The sequence below is a fragment of the Microtus pennsylvanicus genome, chromosome 1 (assembly GCF_037038515.1).
Source record: "Microtus pennsylvanicus isolate mMicPen1 chromosome 1, mMicPen1.hap1, whole genome shotgun sequence".
Taxonomy (NCBI): Eukaryota; Metazoa; Chordata; class Mammalia; order Rodentia; family Cricetidae; genus Microtus; species Microtus pennsylvanicus.
The window spans coordinates 108,477,276-108,488,431 of record NC_134579.1 but is presented as its reverse complement, the minus strand read 5'-3'; positions in this window follow the sequence as shown (position 1 = coordinate 108,488,431).

The window sequence follows — 11,156 nt, the reverse complement described above, 5'->3', positions numbered from 1 at the left end:
GTTAGACTGTTTAACACGCTGTTTGCCCTCGTTGTTTCCTGAACTTTCGCTCGTTTTGTTTATTAAAAAACTCAAGAGCTGGAGCTGTAGAACAGTGGCTAGCCCTTGCCTACTATGCCCTAGATTTATACCGAACAGCGAAAAAACAAAATTCTAAATTCACCATTACAGCACACAAATTGATAGCAACCACCTGTCACCCACTCTGACCCTGGGAGCGCCACACCTGGGTCCTCAGACAAAGAACACCGGGGAAAAAAAAAAAAAAAGCAAGCCGGGCGGTGGTGGCGCCCGCCTTTAATCCCAGCACTCGGGAGGCAGAGGCAGGCGGATCTCTGGGAGTTCGAGACCAGCCTGGTCTACAAGAGCTAGTTCCAGGACAGGCTCCAAAACCACAGAGAAACCCTGTCTCGAAAGACCAAAAAAAAAAAAAAAAAAAGAACACTGGCAGGTTCCTCCCTTGATGCAGTTCTGGTGGGAGAATCAAGCAAAGCAGCTACTTTTCTGGTCGCTGTAGCAGTGTACCCATCAAATGCCACGTAAGGGAGAAAGGATTTGGGATTTGTTTTGGCTCTTGATTTGAGGGGCTAAAGTCCGTTATGCCAGGAAAGTCATGACCGCAGACAGCCCGTGTTGGTGGGGGTATTAACCCAGTCCCCTCATAGTTTGGAGGCATAGAGGACAAAGACAGGGATGACAGGAACTGGTCCGGACGGTAGCCCTCAAGGCTGGCTCATCAGTCACTCACTTTCTCCAGCTAAGCCACACCTCCTAAAAGTTCCACAACTTCCCAAAAGAGTGCCAACCAGCAGAGAGTGTTCAAACAAGTATTCAAACACACTAGCCTGTGGAAGACATTTCACATTCAAACGACACAGTAGGGGGCGGGAGATCAACAGCCCGGAAGAGGCGAGCATAGGGTGGAGTGCAGGGGCGACCACAGAGCAAGCTTCCCGTGTCCCTCCTGTGGCGCCAACACTCCAGAGATGGCAGGGTATTGATTGTCAATCCAACAGGATCTACAATCTGCCAAGGAGACAAGTCTCTGGTCTCTCTTAGGAGGGATTATCTAGATTAGGGTAATTAACAAGAAAAAACCCTTTATGTTGTTGTTTGTTTGTTTGTTTTTGTTTTTTGAGACAGGGTTTCTTTTTTTTTTTTTTTTTTTGGTTTTTCGAGACAGGGTTTCTCTGTGGTTTTGGAGCCTGTCCTGGAACTAGCTCTTGTAGACCAGGCTGGTCTCGAACTCACAGGGATCCGCCTGCCTCTGCCTCCCGAGTGCTGGGATTAAAGGCGTGCGCCACAACCGCCCGGCCTGAGACAGGGTTTCTCTGTGTAACTTTGGTGCCTGTCCTGGAACTTGCTTTGTAGACCAGGCTGGCCTCGAACTCACAGAGATCAGCCTGTTTCTGCCTCCCGAGTGCTGGGATTAAGGGCCTGTGCCACCACTGCCTGACGAAAAGACCCTTCTTAACTGTTTGCAGCACCGTCCTATATTCTGGGGTTCTGAGCCCAATAAAAAGGAGAAGGGGACTTGACCACTGCCATTTATCTCTCTCTGCTTCCTGACTATGGGTGCCTTGTGACCAGCTGCCTCAACCTGTTGCCATTACTTCCCTCCATGATGGATTGTAGTCTTGAATTGTGAGCCAAAGTGAACCCTAGCTCCCTGGATGAGTCTCATAATGGCTATGCACAGTAGCTTGCCTTGTTTTGTTTTTTAAAACATGTATGTATGGTGGAGGGTAGCAGACATGTAGAGGTGAGGCTGGGCGGTGGTGGTGACACCTTTAATCCCAGCACTCGGGAGGCAGAGGCAGGTGGATCTCTGTGAGTTTGCAGCGAGCGCAGTCTACAAGAGCTAGTTTCCAGGACAGGTTCCAAAGCTACAGAGAAATCCTGTCTCGGAAAAAAAAAAAAAAACATGTAGAGGTGAGAGAACAACTTTTGGGTTTGGTTCTCTTTTACCATGTGGGTTCCTGAGACAGAATTCACTCTGTCAGGCTTGATGGGAACTGCCTCTAACTGCTGAGCCATCTCACCAGCTGGTAGCTTTCATTCTTAAGTATACTGGCATGTGAGCTAAGGCTCTGCAGGAAGGGGTGCACTTATCAGTGATATGCCACAAATCTGTGGGAGCCTATCCCTAAGTGTGTAGCATTAGGCTGTGCTGGAGTGGAGCACGCCTTTAATCACAGCACTCGAGGCAGAGGAGGAGGATCTCTGAGTTCCAGGTCAGCCTGATCTACAGAGTAAGTTCCAGGACACCCAGGGCTACACAGAGAGACCCTGTCCCCCAAAAAAAACCAAAACAGCAGCGGGGTGGTGGTGGTGCACACCTTTAATCCCAGCACTCGGTAGGCAGAGATAGGCAGATCTCTGTGAGTTCAAGGCCAGCCTGGTCTACTGAGCTAGTTCCAGGACAGGCTCCAAGGCTACACAGAGAAATCCCATCTCAAAAAACCAAAAAGAAGAAGAAGGAGAAGGAGGAGAAGAAGGTGGAGAAGGAGGAGGAGGAGGAGGAGGAGGAGGAGGAGGAGGAGGAGGAGGAGGAGGAGGAGGAGGAGGAGGAGGAGGAGGAGGAGGAGAGAAAACACTGGCTGCTCTTACAGAGGTCCTAAATTTAATTCCCAGTACCCATCTAGTGGCTCACAACCATCTGTAGTGATGGTGCCCTCTTCTGGCATGGAGGTGTAAATGCAGAAGGAGCATTATATACATAATAAATAAATCTTTAAAAAATTTAAACTCTAAAAATAGAAGCAATTGGGTTGTGGGGCAATCTTTTGTTTTGCTCCATTTTTTTTGAGCCCAGGCTAGCCTCAAACTCCTTGTGTGCATGAACAGGGTTTCCTTGGCTGTCCTGGAAATCACTTGGTAGGCCAGGCTAGTTTCGAGCTCTTAGAGATCCACCTGTTTCTGCATCCCAAGTGCTGGGATTAAAGGTGCATACCACCATGCCTGGGCTTCGACAGTGAACTTCTGATCCTCCTAAATGTTGGGATCACAGGTATATGACACTATGCCTGAACAAAAACAGTTTAAGGACACATTTGTATTATCAGTGGTGGCTCAGAACCTGGAGGCTGAAGCAGGACTAATACAAGTTTGAGCCAGCATGGGCTACAGTGTAAGGCTTCAAGAACAACAACAACAAAAATCAATTTCTTCACAATTAATAAATGGGACCTCCTGAAACTGAAAAGCTTCTGTAAAGCAAAGGACACGGTCAACAAGACAAAATGACAACCTACAGAAAACCTGGGGAAAGATCTTCACTAACCCCATATCAGACAGAGGTCTGATCTCCAAAATGTACAAAAAACTCAAGAAATTGGTCATCAAAAGAACAAATAATCCAATTAAAAAAAATGGAGTACAGACCTAAACAGAGAACTCTCAACAGAGGAATCTAAAATGGCTGAAAGACACTTAAGGAAATGTTCAACATCCTTAGTCATCAGAGAAATGCAAATCAAAACAACTCTGAGATTTCATCTTACACTTGTAAGAATAGCCAAGGTCAAAAACACTGATGACAACTTATGCTGGAGAGGTTGTGGAGGAAAGGGAACACTTCTGTGTTGCTGGTGGGAATGCAAGCTGGTGCAATCAGTATGGTGATTTCTCAGAAAATTAGGAAACAACCTTCCTAAAGACCCAGCAATACCACTTTTGGGTATATATCCAAAGGATGCTCAATTGTGCCACAAGGACATGTGCTCAACCATGTTCATAGTAGCTTTGTTTGTCATAGCCAGAACCTGGAAACAACCTTAATGCCCCTTGACTGAAGAATGGATAAGGAAAATGTGGTACATTTATACAATGGAGTACTACAGCAGAAAAAAATGACATCTTGAATTTCGCAGAAAAATGAATGGATCTAGAAAACATTATTTTGAGTGAGGAAACTCAGACACAGAAAGACAATTATCACATGTACTCACTCATAGGTGGTTTTTAAACATAAAGCAAAGAAAACCAGCCTACAAATCAAAATCCCAGAGAACTTAGCCAACAATGAGGACACTAAGAGAGACACACATAGATCTAATCTACATGGGAGGTAGAAAGTAGAAAAAGACAAGATCTCCTGAGTAAATTGGGAGCATGGGGACCTTGGGGGAGTGTTGAAGTGGGGGAGGGGAGAGGCAAGGAGGGGAGCAGAGAAAAACGTAGAGCTCAATAAAATTTTTTAAAAAAAGAAAGAAAAAAATCAATTTCTTCAGTGTTTCAGTGAGAAATATGTTAATAGTGTCCAGGTAGTGTAATGGTCTGTCCTGTCCCTCATACCTTTAATCCCAGTGCTCAGGAGGCAGAGGCAGACGCTGTGAGTTCAAGGCCAACCTGGTCTCCAAAGTGAATTCCAGGACAGTCTATGGCTGTTACACAAAAAAAGCCTGTCTTGAAAAAAAGCAAAAAGCCCAAAACCAAAAACCAAACAAGAAAACCAGAGATGTTTGGTTCTAAACCACTCTCCCTATGAATGGGACCTTAGAAGAAAGGGCCTTTTACAATTCAACTTAACAAGAGATGAAGTCATGACTCAGGCAGGGCTTAACCTCAGAGACAGACAGACATGCAGAGAGAAGATGATACAACCAGGAGGAGATGGCGAAGTCACTGCAGCTGTATGCCACAAAGCAAGAGGTGGTCACGAATGCCAGCAACTCCAAGGCTCAAGAGGCAACATGGTACAGACTCTCTGGGACAGACGCCTTCAGAGATAGCATGGCCTGCCCACTTCTTGTTTCAGACTTCCAGAAACATCCCTGGCAGAGCTTGGTGGTACAGGTGTGTCACCCCAGGTTCTCAGGAGGACAAGGCAGTAGGACCCCGAGTTCAAGTCCAACCTGGACTGCAAAGTAGACTGAAGGATAGTCCAGGCAATTTAGTGAGACATTTGTCTCCAAGTAAAAAGTAAAAAGATGGCTGAAGGATGTAACTCAGTAGTGGTGTTTGCCTGGCAACCCTGAGGCCTTGGGTTTAATACCAGGGCCAGGTAGGGGATCCATTTCTGTCCTGTTAAGGGACTCAGTTTGTGGTATTTTGTTAAGCCAATGTCACCTTGTAATTATCTTATAAATAGGACAGTTATGCAGTACACATTGGCTGTTGACACAGCTTATAAGAAGCCACTTTTAAAACCAAGCATTTAAAATGTGTCACACATTTTGAAACTAAAAAAAGCCAATGTTTGAAATAAATACGCAGTTGAGCGTATGCTAGAAAGCCATATAATGGGATGTTATATTTACATGAACACATCCCACATCCTTACATCTCTGTGAGCATCCCAGGTCTGTTGCAACCTGTGAAAAGTCCTAAAAACAGTTTTAGGGTTTCTTCTGGTATTTTCTCTCTTTTCTTTTTTTTAAATATTTTTATTTATTTATTTATTATGTATACAATATTCTTTCTGCATGTATGCCTGAAGGCCAGAAGGGGGCACCAGATCTCATTACAGATGGTTGTGAGCCACCATGTGGTTGCTGGGAACTGAACTCAGGACCTTTGGAAGAGCAGGCAATGCTCTTAACCGCTGAGCCATCTCTCCAGCCCCCTTTTTCTTTTTTCTTAAGACTAGATTCTTCTAAAGTGAGATGGGACACAGTGTCAAAGTATCACAGAAACTGGATGATTGTGGGCGACCAGTAGGCTGCTCTTCAAATTCCCTCTATCTAGAGGGATAGCCATCACTCCTGACCTGGGAAGGCAACTTGGTCTGACTGACATCCCCACAGTCCATGGGCAGCAAGTCTGAGACAAAGGGCCTCTAGTGCTGGGATCTGGGAAAGCCACTTCCCTCTCCTGGGTCCTGGGATGGGGGGAAGGAGCAAAGGATCTCCCTGGGGGACACCCTCAGGAAGTTCAGGGACTCACTATGTGGCTGAGGCTGGCCTTAATCATCCTGCTTCAGCCCTGAAGGTGCTGGATTATACCCCTATATCAAGCTTTGGAGGACACTTTTTTCTTTTTTGAGACAGTCTCTGACCCAGGTTGGCCTCAAACTCCCTGTGTAGTCAAAGATGACTTTGAACTTCTTATCCAGTGCTAGGAATCAAACCCAGGGCCTCTTGCATGCTACATAAGCACTCTACCAACTGACCTATATCCCCAACCACGGGGAACACTTTGATAAGGACACCAGTCCCATTTCCCCATTTGTGAGGTTCCACATGGGACCTCATCACTTTTCAAAGGCCCTACATCTTGATAATAGTCACTTTTGGGGAAAGACTGGTAAAATGGGAATGGGGTGGGGGATAAACAATACACACTACAGTGGGGTGGTGGTGGCGCACGCCTTTAAGCCCAGGACTCAGGAGGCAGAGGCAGGCAGATCTCTGTGAGTTAGAGGCCAGCCTGGTCTACAAGAGCTAGTTCCAGGACAGGCTCCAAAGCTACAGAGAAACCCTGTCTCAAAAAAACTACAAAAAAGAAGAAGAAGCAGAAGAGGAAGAAGGAGAAGGAGGAGGAGAGGAGGAAGAAGAGGAGGAGGAAGAAGAAGAGGAGGAGGAGAAGGAGAAGGAGAAGATGAAGAAGAGAAGAAGAAGAAGAAGAAGAAGAAGAAGAAGAAGAAGAAGAAGAAGAAGAAGAAGAAGAAGAAGAAGAAGAAGAAGAAGAAGAAAATACTGTAATTATTAATAACCGGGATCTAAAATTTTTTCCAGACATAATTTTCTGCCTTTCAGGCATCTTGCGAGATCCAAGCTGCCAGCCAGCCAGTTCCTCAGAGCCCAGAAAATACAACAGTAATCAGCCACCCCAGGACGTGGTCAAGCATCTCAACTCCTCGATGCCCACAAAGTCAGCGTGAAGCAGTCGCGAGAGACCTTACAACGCCCCATTCCCATCCATTAAGATTCCCCCAACCCCCCCCCCAATAATAAACAAAAGAGTGGAATGTAATTATTCAGCCACAGATAAGGCTGCACTTCCGGATTCTAAAGGCGGATTCGTGGGTCATGCGGATGGACCCTTGGACCCCGCATGACCCACGTGCGTGCATGCATGCGTGGTTACCTCCACGTGTGACTCAACTAAAACCCTTGCACACATGCGTGAGTTGCCCATCTGCGTAATCAGTGTATAACATAGTCACGCCAACCCCCTGTGCACATATGCTAGGAAGCTTTTAAAAACTGGGCGTGCCATTCTCTCTCTCTCTCTCTCTCTCTCTCTCTCTCTCTCTCTCTCTCTCTCTCTCTCTGCACACCAATCCCCAGGCCTGTACGCACTCCCTCTAATAAACTCCTAAGCGGGTTTGTTTGTGTTCCATGTTTCCTTCTCACTCACGCCAGGTAATTTTACATACTACAGTCATCTATAGTCACAGAAAAACTAAAACATGAGTCAACTTGGCTTGCTTGAGGTTCTGTGTTTAATCCCAAAAACGAACAAAGAGCTTATGTCTATTAGCCTCTCTGGCCCACCTCTTCATCCATCCCCCTAGCTCCTCAGCTCAGGTGCAAGTGGCCTTCATATGCCATGCCCTCTCCCTGGAATCTTTTCCTTCACAGGTCTCCTTGGCACCCTCCCTCCCCTTCTGGGGTCCTGTTAGTCCCTTGCTATCTCAGGGATAGTCTGGAGTCATCCCCCTGCCCAGCTACCTCCTTCCTCCTTTCCAATTGAGCAGTCATCATCCTTTGGACAACTATCTGTACTCATAGGATTGGGTCCTGGAAGCACCTGCAATCCTGCCAGTATCCAGATCAGATCAGCAGATGGTCAAGTCTTTTAAATAAAAACGAAGTCACATTTGCATAAAACCTATGCATATCCTGAGTACTTTAAACCCTCAGGTTACTTATTATACCTCACACAATCTACACAGTATGTGAGTAGTTGCATAGTAGCTGTATTGTTTAGGGCATAGAAACAAGAGACACCCGCCCTCGCCATGCTCATTCAGTAAGGATTCAATGTCCCCTAATACTTTCAACATGCCGTTGGATGAACCCACATAAGTAAAACCGTCTTGGACGAAGACAGCCACCCGCGCTTACTCACTTACCTAGTTCGCTTCTAGTCTGGTTTTTGTTTGCTTGCTTTGAGGAAGCCCCACTAAAGAGCATCCTCTCAGCCAGCAAGCTTTTAGTGTGTGCCTGCCCTCAGAGAGGGCCGGTTTGGAGTTCACTCAACAAAGATTATCAAAAGAATTTTTGAAGACAACACTAGGGGCTAGCTCAGGTCTGAGGTGTGCTGGGATCCAGTACAGGTGAAGCCAGGGAGCACACAGGTTGGAAACAGTTTGGGGCACAATGCGCCCTCTGTACAACCCTAAGATGCAGAAGAGAGATGAAGCCAGGATACCTAGGTACACAGATGTCTGACATATCTCTTCATTTTACTTTTTCGGAAAAGAAGTTCTGTGTCAAGGCCAAGCAGCCATGTGTTGTGTGAGCCACACTCCCCACTTAGAGGAAGCCAAGCATCTGAGAAGTTACTGATGTTTGTCCCCAGGCTGGCAAATGAGATGGAAAATGTCTGAGAGTTTTTTACTTCTTTCCAAAGAAAACAAACCTGACGGAGACTGCACAAACAGAAAATACTGGCCCTGCATTTGGTAAATGGTATCTACTTAATGATTCCTTCTACAAACTATTAAAGTTCCAATAGTGTGTGCATCCAGAGCTCCATCATCTTACTTTATTTTGATCCCCATAATACTGAGCAAGTTCTCTATTGCTGAGCCACCCTCCGGGCCTTGAAGCACCATGCTTCCCACTGGAACACAGCTCTGTTGGTTCCAATATTTCGCTGCATGTTCAGAAGGAGCTGAAGGTCTAGTTGATGACCCAGTGACAACTCAGTGAGTGGCATCACGTTCCGGGCTATGTGCTCCACGCTGAATGTGAAAGACAGGTGACTTCATTTATTCTAGTAAGGAGACAGATAAATAACAAACCTGTGAGTCATTGTGCACCATAGTTCCAGTTAAGTGCTTTGGGGAAGATGAGTAGGTGCTTTAATGGGGAAGGCCTGGGCTTGAGGCAGTAGCTGGACAGGGTTTTCAGGCTGGGCCTTGCATAGAGCTTCAGCCTGAGGGGGAAGAAGAGCCTATCAGACAAGTGTGGGGGAAAGCTTTTAGACAGAGAGACCAGTGAGGACGAAGGCCTGGGACAGAAGCAAATAGGCTGGAATAAGACTTAGAAAGGTTGTGAGGGCTCCAAAGCTACCAGGAGAGAAGAGGAGCAGGGCGGGAGCGGGAGGCAAAACCAGGGCACCTTGGAGTGAGAGAATCAAATACTGCAGGGCTGGAGGAGGGTGCAGGGTGGCCTGGTGTTTTTTTTTTCCTGGTGGGGGTTTTAAGATTGTCTGGGCCCTCACAGTTTTGAGGAAGGTCACTATCCAAGCGGCATCCCCAGAAGTTAGTTATTCGGATGGAGCTCTGTCAGTTCTCTGCTGCTATCCAACACAGGCCTGAGGTATCATCCTGTGGTGTGACAGCTTTGTCACTCACAGTGGTAAAGAACTCAGCCTGGGGTTGGTTGGCAGTTTATTGCTTTGGCCTATGGGCAGGCAGTAAGTCGTGGCTGGAACATGAGATGGCCAGATTAGCTCAAGTCAGATAGAGAAAGAGACTAGGGTCCCATAAAGAGTACAACTACAGCAACCTAAAGCCCCTCTGTAGGCCACATCTCTTAACTTCTCCACCACATCTCAGTATTGCCATGCTGAGATGAAGCCTTTAACACATGGCCTTTGGGGCACACTCCAGATTCAAGCAATAGCAGGGATGTTCTGCAAAATGATTGGTTCAACAAGTACTCCGCAAAAGTGTCGAGGGAAGACACAAGGAAACCTGACAACCAAAGCAGCAGGTAACTCAGGGATGGGTCCCAGATTAGATACATGTTAGTGTCATAAATGGGATCAAGTTCTGCATATTAGGTAACACGATATTGGTCAGTTTACAGAAGTTGTGTAGCCAAGTGTCCTTTGTTTTAAGAAACACTCCCAAACATTTCAGAGAAAATATTATGCATAAGCATAGGTCTACATTCTTAAGAATTTTATTTTTATTTATTTATTTTTGGTTTTTCGAGACAGGATTTCTCTATAGTTTTTTTTTTAAGTCTGTCCTGGAACTAGCTCTTGTAGATCAGGCTGGCCTTGAATTCAGAGATCCTCCTGTCTCTGCCTCCTGAGTGCTAGAATTAAAGGCATGCACCAGCACTTCCTGGCAAGAATTTTATTTATGTATGTATTTGTATTGCTCATGTATATGTATAGCATTGCATTAGGGGTCTTTACAATGGTTTAGTGGGTAAAATTGCCATACCTGACTCCCTGAGTTCAATTCTCAGAACCTACAAGATGGAAGGAGAGAACCAATTCTAATATGTTGTCCTCTGAACCACACACACATAGAAACAGATGCTTAAACAATGCATTAGATGTGGTTCTCTAAAGGAAAAGAACCAATAGAATGTGTATGTATGATTTCAAATGGTTTACACAGTATGTGTTGGGCAGTTCAACAATGGCCACCCACATGCTGGAGAGGCTGAGAAACCAGGAGCTGCTCAGTCCATGAGGCTGAAAGCCTTAAGAATCCCAATGTTCTGCCGGGCGGTGGTGGCACATGCCTTTAATCCCAGCACTCGGGAGGCAGAGGCAGGCGGATCTCTGTGAGTTCGAGGCCAGCCTGGTCTACAAGAGCTAGTGCCAGGACAGGCTCCAAAGCTACAAAGAAACCCTGGATAGAAAAACTAAAAAAAAAAAAAAAAAAAAAGAAAAAAAAAGAATCCCAACGTTCTGTGCTGGAAGCTGAAGAAGATGTATTAACGACAGCAGCAAAAATGACATAAATACACTTGCTATCAAGAGGAAGGGGAGACAGTACTGCTTTTTCCTAGGACTCTGTATCTGGGACGCTCAGGGAAGATGTTGCCTACCCTGGTGTCTTCCCATTTCAGTAAATGCTTCCTGGAAATGCCCCGAGGACTCAGGCGTGTCTCTTAGTTAATTCCAGATTGAACCAAGTTAACTACAGATATTGACCATCCAAAATATACAGATAAATCCTATGAGGAAGGAAGTGGAGGACAGGTGTGATGGGGTAAGCATGCTAGCAACTTCTCTTATCACCACGACCAAAATCCTGGAAAGAATCAAGTATGGAGGAAGGATTTACCTTGGCTCAC